This window comes from Vollenhovia emeryi, unplaced genomic scaffold, assembly GCF_000949405.1.
Source record: "Vollenhovia emeryi isolate VEMERY1.0 unplaced genomic scaffold, V.emery_V1.0 DF939129.1, whole genome shotgun sequence".
Taxonomy (NCBI): domain Eukaryota; kingdom Metazoa; phylum Arthropoda; class Insecta; order Hymenoptera; family Formicidae; genus Vollenhovia; species Vollenhovia emeryi.
In genome coordinates this window covers 2,395,049-2,406,980 of record NW_011967237.1, presented here as the reverse complement: position 1 = coordinate 2,406,980, position 11,932 = coordinate 2,395,049, and positions in this window count along the sequence as shown.

Below are 11,932 nucleotides of genomic sequence, written 5' to 3'. Positions count from 1 at the left end.
AAGAGAAAATTGACACGCGAAGTGTAACATTCAGGATCTCAAGACACGAGGGATATTTAAATTTAAGTTATAATTTGACAACTACGGAGAAAAGAAAAGGTAGTTACCGATGCAGATTATTTTTCAATCTAGTTCGACTTCCTTGGCATTAGCGCCAAGGGAAGCTTCTTTTAGCTTGCTAAAAGAATTCTATTTTTTTTTTATCAAATAGGTTTGATGACTTTCTCCTATATAAAAAAAGGCGTGTTAAGTCGATAATCGAAAGTCTCGAAGTATACAACAATACTTCGTTGTCGCTTTTCCGAAATGCTGATTAGCCGTCTCGCTTGTGCGATACGACATGCTTCAGTCGTGTTATTTGCAGCTATCAAACCATGCAAATCTTTAGATAGAGCCGAGGGGGAAACCGCTGACCAAAATCTTGTACACCAATGCCCACTAATGCCCAGTGGGCATTACTTTATCTTCTTTTATCGTATTTATCGTGTTTTATCTTATTTTATCTTACTGTACCTTATTTCATCTTATTTTATTTTTATAATGCCCCAGCAAGACGTAATGCCCAAAAAATGTCCTAGTAATGCCCAGTAATGCCGCAAATATGTACACCACAATGCCCTCAGCGGTTTCCCCCTCGGATAGAGCAAATGGTGCGCGCTTGTGTTGTCTAGTCTTAGATAAAAAGAAGCTTGTTTCCCCCTAAAAATTCCATTAAGTCTTAAGAGACGAAAGACCAAAGGTGACAAATATAGTCCACTTCAATCTATTTGTATAGAAACATTCATGGAATAATACACGTATCTTCTGATATTATAATTGGTTTTAAATGATAACTGCCGTTTAATTAAAAAAACTGATATCCAATTCTCATCTTGTGCTATCGTACACTTGTGAATAGACCTCGCGGTCTCGAAACTCGACGGTATCAAATGGATTAAGCACGCTTCACCTACAGCGTGTTCCACCGTCCGATGATATTTCTATAGTAGCGCCTGTTTTGTTTGCCGTGTTAAATTTTCTGACATAATGCGCCAAGTTTTGACGCCGAGGTGTCTGCGTGCACGTGTCGCCGACGATTCCAGTTTTAGATGCAAGCTATGCCAGCGTTCTTGCACGGCACGTCCACTTTTCGAGCATGCCTGCGAACCGAGCAGCAACTTCTGGTACCACCGAGCATGGACTTATACTCATAGACTACACCGTCTTGCCGGCGGCTTGAGGACAAGACAAGACGGAGAGGGCAATAGCGCTAGATAGAGACCCTGTAATCAGAGACTGGCCATAAGAGAGTTCGTCAAATTCCTGCGAATGAGAGAGAAACATAGGCTATCTCACTCTTCTACGATTCTACTATCGTAGAAAAGTGAGATAGCCTATGTTTCTCTCACTCGCAGGAATTTGACGAACTCTCTTATGGCCAGTCTCTGATTACAGGGTCTCTAGCGCTAGGGAACTTTTCTCTCTCATTGAGTGTCGCTTTATCCTCTCTCTTGCCACTTAATGAGAGAGAAAGGTTTCCTAGCGCTATTGCCCTCTCCGTTTTGTCTTGTCCTCAAGCCGCCCGCAAGACGGTCTATGAGTATAAGTCTATGCCACCGAGACGGTCGGTCGTGCGAGCATTGTGACCTTGCTAAACCAATGAATTTCAACTCTGTCTCCGAATTTTCTTTCCGATAAAATTCATTAACCAGGAAATATGTTGCCTTAACCAGGAAGTTTTGACGACAACTCATTAGAAAGAGGGAGAAAAAGGTTCGTTTTGTGTTTCGTTTTGAATGCCTCAAAATCTATTTTATTTCAATTCTGTTTGTCGAATAATAGAATATTACACACGATTGTTTGCTCGATAATCCTTTTATCTTAAACAAAATATGAGAGGAGAACAGGACTAACTGTCTCTTACGCGCGTGATATAATATCTGCTACTAATACTTATTATCAGCGCTTTATCAGTACTATCGACTCAGCTAATTCCTCATGCTGACGCAGCAAGATGATCTTTCCGTCTATATTCTGCAAGGCGATCATTATAATGCTACCTTTTCATGTTACAGTTTTGTCTCATTTATCACAACTGCCAGAAAATTGACTGTACTCTCCAAAAGCCAATCGGTGGATTATCACTGAAAACAGTGAATAGTCGTTGATTTGCAGCTATAAGTATCCCACAAAACATTTTGACGAGGGGGAAACCGCTGACCAAAATCTTGTACACCATTGCCCACTAATGCCTAGTGGACATTACTTTATCTTGTTATTTTATTTATCTTGTTTTATCTTGTTTTATGTTATGTCATCTTATCTTATTTTATCTTTATAATGCCCCAGCAAGACCTAATGCCCAAAAAATGCCCTAGTAAGGCCCAGTAATGCCGTAAATCTATACACCACAATGCCCTCAGCGGTTTCCCCCTCGCATTTTGATACACAGTGTATATACATCTATGTATCATGTATATACAGTGTATTGATGTTTAGTATATACATTGGATATCAAATGTAATGTATGTTCAAATTATGTATATAAGATGTATGTACATTTCACATACAGGATATTTTTTCACGTCATGGAGAAAAAATGCATATACATAAGACATCCGATGTAATGTGGGATACTATTGAAAATCGTAGTGACATACCGTGACTATTCACTGTTTTCAGTAATAATTCACTAATTTTTAGAGAGTAAATTGTTGGCACAAATCGTATTAATTTTCTTACATACCTTTTGTTATAGATAGCGTTTGTACATATCTGTCTTAGCAAACGTAATTATTATAACAATTGAGTGGAATAAATCTATTAATTGTAATCACATTCCTTGACATCTCTGCGCGCAAATTTGCATAGTAAAGCATGTATTGGCAGTAATGTAACATAGAAGATTCTAGTCGTGCCCGACGTTCTTAGCTGCACTCCTATTATCAGCTGGCTCTTTGTTCTAGCTGCGGCGATCATGGCGTAGCGCCAGTTCGAATTATGAGAGTGGCAGCAGTTGCTAATTTACGCTAACATTATCATTCGCTTCTGTCTGTAGATGTTAAGTACCGCGGTGTCATCTCAGTTTATCTGTCACAGTTTGTCACATCTTGAAGAGAATAGCGGGCAGAATTCTGTTACGAACGGAAATAAAGATACGAAGAAAATAGCACTCGTGATAAAATACTTAGTAAACTCGCGGCTAAATTAAGATAGACGTTGAAACTCGCGGTAGTTTTTTTTTAACTCATTCTTCAGACCGGATATCATTAAGATATTTACAAATTAACGGTTTGTAAAAACGTATTTGAAATTAAGCTTAGGATCGAGGACCGGTCGCTTCAAAGTCCGTGAAAAAAATTCCTCCATTTCGTCACTTGTCGTCGGCGTAAAGGCCAAATCGGACTAGCAGAGATTCTCGACTCTGATTGGATTGGGATTGTCGATTGACGATTATCCTCTAGCCAATGAGAGTGAAGCAGCCAGCGATTTTATCGACTCTCATTGGCTGCGTTCAGCAGAAAAAGCTGCTCTGCAACTGTTGTAAAATTCGTGAATCTGATTGGCGTATGCTCTTAAATTCACTCAAGATTAACAGAATACGCCAATCAGATTCACGAATTTTCCAACAGTTGCAAAGCAGCTTTTTCCGCTGAATGCAGCCATTGGCTAGAAGACAATCGCCAATCGCCAATCCCAGTCCAATGTCCGCGTCGACAATTGCTTATAGTCCGATTCGGCTTTAACGTCGAACGCGAGCGCGAAAAAAAACGTGGCCCGGTAAAGGCGCGCCGCCAGCAACTCGATACTCCGTTTTCCCGGCCATGTTTATAGAGTTACCTGCGTTCCTATCCCTCTATTCGCTCGACCGCCTGGTCTCTATTCTGGCTGCGACGTTATATGGGTTAGGGCCAACTCTGCCAAGACCGCCCCGCACCCACGCGCGTCCGCGTCCGATTCTCTCTTTTTGAACGCACACGACGAACACGCGCGAGCTCCGCGGTCTTGCATTCCGCGCGCGAGCGACGCGTTCTGTGCAGCGTGAAAATGGACTCGCACTTGATCCGCTAAAACCGCTCGCGCATCCCCCGAATCTTACGTTAGCGGAACTTCGCTAATGCAGCCGGTGACATTGAGAGCCGGTGCTCTCGCATCCCGAGCCAGATTCGCGAGGTGGATCGTTCGCGCGCAGCGGAAGCGGCCGCCGAATTAGTCGCGTCGCATCGTCGTAATTGCTGATGTTTGTGACAGCAAGTCCGGTCCATTTACTTCAGCTATCCACTTGATATTTCTCGACAACCAAACTTCGTTTATTATAAACTATTAAGATATCACATGTACACAGGGCGATTTAAAATAAACCTAAAGTGTGTGTATGTGTGTTGTATGTGTGTGTGTGTGTGTGTGTGTGTGATACCGAAAGATTATAAAACTAAAGAGAAAAAGAGAAAACAAAAAGTCGGCATTTAACCAAATTGTCCTGTACAATTATAAAAGTATAAAAGATCGAGATGCATTAACTATTCTACATATTAGAATCGTCAAATTTTCATAAAAGAAAGAATTAAAAATTAGTCGAATCCTGGAGAATTACAACGAATAAGTTTAGTCGACCTTAACCGGCGCGTATAAAATAAAAATAAAAGACAGCGCGACGTTTCGACCAAGAGTTTAGGTCCTTCTCAAGCACATTCTTCAAAATAAGGGAGAATTAAATGCGTGGCCTGCAGTTTCGCAGAAAAGTTGTACAATGGTATTTAGTTACGAACAATCCAAATAATTCGATTACTAATTGTCGGCCCCAAAATGGGTTGTAACTGTCTTCTTTTTCCCACAGTTCGATCGTATTCGAATAAAACAATGCGGAACGCGTTGTTGATAACCGCTTAAATAGGAATTACGATAGAGAAAAATACAATGATTAAGCTTCTAATCGACCATGACTGGCGATGTGATTTTAACACAGAAAATTTATTGTGAAAAACATTACCTCAGCCGGGGTTTGAACCTGGACCTCCCTACACTCTAGGCGGGCGTCTCATCAATTCGACCACCGAGGTATATAAGAGAAAAATACAGGATAGAATATTATTTGTAATGGAGCGTTGACATTATATTGTAAATGAAACGCCAAGAATTAAGGAAGTCATTTATCTTTCTTTTCAGTCCGATTGTTCTTAATTAAAAGCGTTTAAGTAATCGTCAACGCTCGCGCTTGAAAAATTCCTTTTTATACTTTCCGATCGTCGCACAATTTCACGGAATCGGATGGAAAAGCGTCTAACTCGGTGTTTAAAAAGGGTCCGCCGTCGATCGGCGCGGCTCAGCGCCGCGAACACGATGTGGGTGTGACCTGGTTTGCGAGAGTTTCACTTTCCTGTAACATCGTTGCACGGAGGAGGTAAGGAGGATTCGACCCCAGAGTTACGTCATGCATTGTTATGCCGGCCGTAACGGCTCGTAGTCGTACGTGCGGAACTCTGCGGGAATGAAAATCAGCGAGAGACGAGAAAGACCGCCTCGTATCCCGCGCGAATCGATCGTCGCCGATCGATAGACCCCGGCGATCTTCTACGCGTTATATTGTCACGTAAACATTCCGATCGGTATTGTTCGGACAACAGCCGTAGCTCCAAACGTGTCAGAACACTCCTCTTCAAGCCTTCTAGGAGCCCAACGTCTCTAGATATGAAACTAGATTTTAAACAATAATTAAATTTCCGACAATTCTTATCGGCACAGTATTGTAATCGGAATTTTACTTGAAAGTCTTGAATCGTACGTAATTTACAAAGAGTGAACTTGAACGGAACTATCGTCAATTGCAAAATAAAAATTGCGATACGAGAAATTACGTGTATCTCGACTTTATATAAATTCATTCTTATATATTCATCGCAACGTGCCTATTCGGGAATACGATAGGAATCTTCCTTGTCCGAGTTTTCTTTCTCAAGTCGGATTTTTTTTTGCACACGAACGAACCACAACTCAGTTATTATTTCAATTCGGCGGGCACGGCGAGTCATGTCGAACTTGGGATGCGTAATGCGCGTGCTTCTGTGTATCGGTGCGTGGGTACGCGTATATCCTCGCCACGATCTTCGAGTGTCGGACTGGCAAGTATATAAAAGAGCGTTCTAGCGTGCGACCTATATTCCACGCCTGCATCGCTATATTAGACGCATACGACGCATCAGGGACGCGCCTGAAAGCGTCTCTCTCTCTCTCTCTCTCTCTCTCTCTCTCTCTCTCTCTCTCTCTCTCTCTCTCTCTCTCTCCCTCCCCCTCCTCTTCTTTTTTTATCACTCTCCTTTTCACTTGCTACGAATCAAACATAAATTCGAGAGGCAATCGAAATTCTTTCATCGTTAGCCTTCGCGTTACGTTCTAGTTCCTGTTAGGCACGATCATTTACAAAAATTTAATTAACTGGTGTTTGTTCATTACTTGTATCTCTCTAATAAACACACGCACAAAGAAACGAAAAACGGAGGGGCGCGTGTACTTCTCGGGAAAATGTTCAAAGTTTGCTCACCTATGTATCATTCATATGTCTAAAACAGCAATTTAAAAAAAAAAGAGAAAAAGGTAGTCAAGAAAAAAGGAACATTAATAACATGAGAAAAATTTGTCGAAAATAACGAAACAAAAGCAGATTCAAGCCTCTCGAATTTATGTAGATCGATGCAAATTTGAAAATTCGTTATTCTGACATACGGCAATATTTTTACGTGTCCGTTCGACGGATTTTGTCGCGAATGATTTAAGGCCTACTTTCCATCAATTTCAAACATAAAATACACAATTAAGGAGAATCCTCAATAATTTATAATGAAGGAAAAAATACCTTCGCGCATTCGACGTGGCATAACATCCGCGCGACAAGAACGATAGGCGCACATTTATAGTGAGTTATGCGTACGCGTGAATAATGACGCAGTCACTTCCCACGGGAAGAGAAATGGGGGGCCGGATCGGCCGATCGCGCGCCGATGAAATTCGAACGCGCGGCCGATTCTCTCGTCCCACGTACGCGGGTACGCGTACAGCGCGCGCGCGCGCGTGACAGCACGCGTGCACGCACGATGCGCGTTTTACGCGAGGAAGTCGGAGGATTTATTTTCGTCTCGCGGCCGCTTCCAAACGCATCACCCACTCGTTCCCGGTGGACCGCCGCAGCCACTCTAAAGGCCACAACACCGGTGTCTTTATACGGTCGTTTACTCTACGTGACAACGGTAAAATAGTACGGGCGCCGCCTAAAAGTCAATGAAGGCCACCACTTCCGCGTTCGTATCTTACGCCCGCCACACGCAACGCGTCACAGCCTAGTCTTGTGACACGCATACGCGATCGCCGCAGCGTAGGAGATAAGAATCGAGGTAATAAAGAAGCTAATTATTTTTTTTTTAATTAAGATTTCGTTTTCTGTAGCTTCTTGCGAAAGGACTGCCCGTGTGCGCTGAAATGTTTCAGAAAGACAATATGAAAAAGCTATATTTTTATAAAATATAGTGCACAGCTATATTTGCGCAAATGTATCATGCAAATATACCGACTTAAATTTCAGTTCTCAACTTAATAATTTATTTATACAATTCTTGTAGAATTCTCTAGGGCTCGGCCATTGTATTTTTCTATTGCAGCGCTCGTTTCTATAAATATTTTTGAAACCACATTTAGTTTGAGCGGATCTGCGTATATCAAACAGGCGCGCCGAGCACCTATGGGAAAATCAGCGTCCTTAATTAAACATAATTAAGCAGACTACAATTATAGCTAGCTACTACGCAATCTGGATAATCAGTACGAGAACATTCCGAAGATACGCAAATCGCTGTAACAGTATAAAAAAAAAAAGGTTAACGAGAGTGTTCTCATGGGTGGATTATGCCACGCGGTGCCTAGTTAACGCCGCATAAATCTAGCGTGACTTGTATAGCTCTCTGCGAATTGATGAGGGTACGATCATTCGGCGTGTCATCACTGTAAAATTTCGATCCGCGCGCGTGGGAACGGGTTAGCGTAAAACAGGGCATAGAAAGGACTTCATTGCGAAAATGCGACAAATTCATAATTTGCGACGCGCGGTTTCGAATACGTGCGTTTTCATGACCAAACTAATCGTGACTTATCGCCAGTGTCTGGCCGGCGTCCAAAAGAAAATGTGTTAGATTTATTATATTCTCGAGAAGAAAATCTCAAGCTCCACAAAATTTATAAACCTCTCAATCTCGTGTCGAATATTTCACGAAAGAAAAAGTCCATTTATCAGCGGAATATCACGAGAGCTACCTCGAAGGGCTCTGTACTTCCGAATGGAGCACCTCTCCGATTGGGATGGAACTTTTGCAGATGATTTTGTCGCGATATCTAAGGATTATTTATCAAGGTCCTATCTTCGGGTTATAGTTTTAGATTCTAGCCTGATAATCGGGTAAAATCAGTTTTGCTGCATCACATCCAAAATCGATGAAATTATATGCTATTTGACACGGAAAAAAATGCTGTTGAATTAAGCAAAATGAACTTGAATTAAACGGTAACGCCACGGGCTGCCACAAACATAAATAATTCACTCAATTGTATTTGCTGTGGATTTTAATTTTAAGCATTGAATAAATCAAGACACCAATCTGATGTTTTTCATTTGTTAATATTGATGTTGTTTCAACGATTTTATTTCAATTACACGGATCTTGTTGATACAACATCATGTTTTTTTCCGTGCACGAAAGAAAAGGTCCATTTATGAGCGGAATATCTCTAGAGCTACCTCGAAGGGCTCTGTACTTCCGAATGGAACACTTCTTCGATTGGGATGGGACTTTTGCACACGATTTTGTCACGATATCTAAACATTATTTATCAAGGTCCTATCTTACCTTAGATTCCAGTCTGATAATCGGGTAAAATCAGTTTTGCTGCATCATATCCGAAATCGGTGAAATTATATACTATTTAACACGGAAAAAAGTGCTGTTGAATTAAGCAAAATGAAGTTGCTTGAATTAAACGTTAACGTCACGGGCTGCCACAAACATAAATAATTCACTCAATTGTATTTGCTATGCACTGAGAATCGAAAAACAGTAATAGTCCCTGAATTTTTGCTCATTCTCAACTTTTAATCTTAATACGCAAATGAGCGATGTGCAATTCCGTAACCATTACTGTTGACCACCAGCATTAAAATAATATGTAAATAATATGTAGCCTAACAGTAGGGTAGAAAACATATATAAATAGTTAGCTCAGCGTTAGCGTACTAGGCTAGTAATCGGAAATCTTAGGTTCGAATCCCACATATAAAAAAATTAGAAAAAAGAACTAGTGGAAAAGTTTTTATTTTCAATAAAATCTTGTACCAAAACCATTACTGGTTTTTATCGTAATGATTGTGGAAATACAGTACTGATTCAATACTGGATTAGTAAGTAATAGTCAATCAGTTGATCTACAATATTCATTACTGTAGAATCCGTAATAGTTATTGTAAAATCCGTACTGATTACTGGGAGAATGCTTACTGTAGTGGTACACTGAAAAAAATTTCTGGTTGAATATGGACGAATCAGATAATTCCTTTAGGATTTACCAGAATTTCTGTAGGATTACAGGAATTCTGGTAAATCCTAAAGAAATTCTGGTAAATCCTAAAGGAATTATCTGATTCGTCCATATTCAACCAGAAATTTTTTTCAGTGTACGTAATGGTACGTAATGGTTACTGTAAGAAAGACTAAAAGTTAAAAACGAGGAAAAATGTTATAACCATCACTGTTTTTCAGCTCTCAGTGTGGATTTTAACTTTAAGCATTGAATAAATATCCAGATTATTAAGACAACAATCTGAAGTTTTTCATTTCTTAATGATGCTGTTTCAATGATTTTATTTTAATTATACTGATCTTGTTGATACATCTTTTTTTTCCGTCCATGAAAGAAAGGTCCATTTATGAGCGGAATATCTCGAAAGCTACCTCGAAGATATGATGATGATCGAGTAAAGATATATACCTGACATAAGCATTTTTAAAAAGTGTCATGCATATCGTGCGATCGGTCCGATCGGGCGGTCGACTCGCGCGGGCACGACAGCGCGATATTAATAACCAGTCAAGAAAGAAACGCGACGTTTCCGTACACCATATGGCCAACCTAAATTCTAAGAGCCGGGTGTAACTAACATAACTGAGATAACCTACATAAAGCTGGAGATATTAGTTGCGATTAGGCTAATGGTGACACTCGTTCTTAGCTTACACACGGAAAAAGTTTAAAATAAAACAAATTTATTTGAATTTTGACCTTACTATACTTTTATTTAATTGCACAGACAGATTTCTTTACTTTAACCAAAATTTTATTTGATTTTATTTCATTGCAAAGCAAATGGTTTTAGTAGAAGTGAATCAAAATTTAGTAGATTCAAAGAAAATATGATTTCAACGTATATCATTTGTTTAACCTAACCAAATCTCTTCTTCAGGACGTAGCTAATTCAGAATTGTTAACAAAATGCGTTAGATTTTCTTCGAGAAAAATCGTGGAGAATTTTTATGTCTCCACTTTTATAATTCGTATCCACAATATTCGAGATAATGTGGCATTTTCCACGTTATGCAAACCGAAATGATAATCTTATAATACGGGTTTTTTTAAAGATTATTTTTTCTTAAAATAAATAATTGCGTTTTAAGAGAAATAGAAAGTAGTTCTTTTCTAAGAAACATTCGTATGTGAAGTTGCGTTACAACAATTGCCTGAACAAGCCTTTAAATACCGTTCCGCAAAACATTAAATCATTGCTCTGACAGCACAGTAACAAAGGAATATTCCATCGATATTGATGATAAAGCTTCGAATTAAATCAGTATGGAGAGAAGATACTTTTTAGCTCTGTTAACAAATCTTGTGATAATTTATTAATAGCACCGCATTAACAAATGCTGAATTTTAATTATCAAATTTCCCCCAAACTTAGGAATATCTATGAAAAATATGTTACGAGAGGCAGTCAAAATCTTAACAGCACATTATTCGTTGGTCATTTCTGAAACTCATTATTTAAAATTAGCTGTCACGAAAGAAGCGCCCGCATTTCATACATAAAACATTTTCTTAATAACAGTTTAATTAATTTTTCACAAGTGTTTCGAAAATGATTTTGCAAAAATGTCATATGTTTATATCGCAATATTTTTCGTTGGATGTAGAAAGGAAGCGATAAATATATTTCATTTGTATTCACAACAAGAACAATTTATGTATTTAATTATAAGGTTGACTCGCCGATTATAAGATTATGAGATTAAAGATTGATGAGCCGATTTGACTCGCAATGGACGAATTTCAAGGATAAACGAAAAAACAGAACATACAGAGATGTCTCCAGGGAATTAAATTTTCCTTATGATTTCTTGTATTCCAAAACGGAAAAGAATTAAATTCAAACGTACGATTGAAAGTCCGAAGTGATAAAAATTTTATTTCTCGCCGAAGAAGAAAAATTTCACAAAATAAGTTCGGAATGTTCGCAACTCTTATGTTTTTTTAGGCAATTATAAGACATCGTCTTTTCTTTAAATCTGATATCTGGCGTTTATTTTCTATTTCGGGGCGATTTTTGTCTCGTCATAAAGACAAGACTGCCACTTTTGTCAAGCCAGATTGTCATCTTGGCCCCCTGGCTGCCGCGAATGAGAAACGAATCGCTTCGTTCTGCGATCGAGGAGCGCACTTTTTTTCCCGATCCGATCGAGAAATCCTAAAATACGCGGCGCTCGCTCCTCCTCGATACGACTGTCGACGGTGCGCAGTCGGCGTCCTCTCCCAGTCGGACGGCCGCGGTCTCTCGACTCCTCTCATTAAATCACAAATGAATGACATTAGCGGTGCTATAATATCGTACCGCTATTACTGTGACGGGTATTACGTGTCACGAGGC